This window comes from Echinops telfairi, unplaced genomic scaffold (assembly GCF_000313985.2).
Source record: "Echinops telfairi isolate 266 unplaced genomic scaffold, ASM31398v2 ScPeMD7_45;HRSCAF=164, whole genome shotgun sequence".
Classification (NCBI taxonomy): domain Eukaryota; kingdom Metazoa; phylum Chordata; class Mammalia; order Afrosoricida; family Tenrecidae; genus Echinops; species Echinops telfairi.
Genome location: NW_022103943.1, coordinates 788,092 through 789,557, shown reverse-complemented (window position 1 = coordinate 789,557; position 1,466 = coordinate 788,092).

The window sequence follows — 1,466 nt, the reverse complement described above, 5'->3', positions numbered from 1 at the left end:
TAATGACAGAGCATGCGCTGTTACGCAAAAACCGCGATAGAGTGAAGCCGTGGAAGTCGAAGAGCGAAGTGGCGAGGGTTCACTGTATACTGTCTTTTTTGTTGTTGTCTGTGTCCCAGTTTATTCAGCACAGAAGGGCCATGTATATAAAGACAGTAATTGATAGAATAGCTTATTAGGGAGGATTGGGGGGCAAAAAATGAATAAGTAAAAGGGAAGGATGCACAAGAACTAAATATGGTGATGTATATACAACTCTTTTTAAAAGCAACTGGACTATAGAAGTATATGTGAATTATATCACAATCAAACTATTGGGGAAATATGCATAATTATGCTGTTAAATTATGTAACTTCAAGGAAAAGTAGAGAATTTTGAGAGCAGATAGAGGAAAAAAAGATAAGTCACCTACAAAGGAAAATTGATAAGTTTGGACCACTCATCAGAAACTATGGAGGCAAGAATATATATATATATATCTCACATACTAAAATTGGAAAGAAAGACTGGTATGTGGTATATATATCCAAACCAAGAATCCTATATTCAGCCAAGATACCCATCAAATATGAAGGTGAAATAAAAGTATTTCCAAATAAGGAAAAATAACAAATTTGTTAAAGCAAAGCCAGCATTTAAAAAAATATTAACTGGACATCTATGGTCAGAAAATCAACAACAACACACAAACATGAGACCATCACAATGTACAACTGCACTCAGAAATCAACACACTGAAAACATCACACAAATCAAAGCAGATCTAGAGGGAGAACAAAGACAAGAATAAACAAAAGAAAATTACCAAATACAGTTATTTCAAAATGGCAACAACAAATCCATATTTATCATCAATAACATTGAATGTCAATGGACTAACTTTACCAATCAAAAGACAAAGAGTATCAGGTTGCATTATTAAACAAGACCAACAATATGCTTCCTTCAAGAGTCACACCTCAGACTCACAGACAAAAATAGATTAAAGGACAAATCATAGTGAAAATTCTACCAAGCCAATGACAAGAGGAAAAAAAATGCAGAAGTGGCAATATTGATCTCTAATAAAATAGACTTCACTGTAAAGGTCATAATGAAAGGCAAGAATAGCCACGATATGACCAAAGGATCGATAGTCAGAGCATAAAGCCATAATAAACATATATGCACACAACAAAAGACCAAAATTTCAAAGAAACGAAAAGACAAATCACCAGATCTACAATAAGAGGAGACTTTAATACACCGCTTTCAAGGACAGGCAGATTAAAGGAAAGAAACTCAATGAAATAGAAGAATTGAACAACACCATCATATAGTTAGACCTCCTAGATATATACTGTGTACACCAACTCACCACAAAGAAATACTTTCCTCTATTTCCTAAATGCTTCCTCCGCCCCCCACTATCATGATCCCAATTCTACCTTGCAAGTCTGGCTAGACCAGAGGGTGTACACTGGTA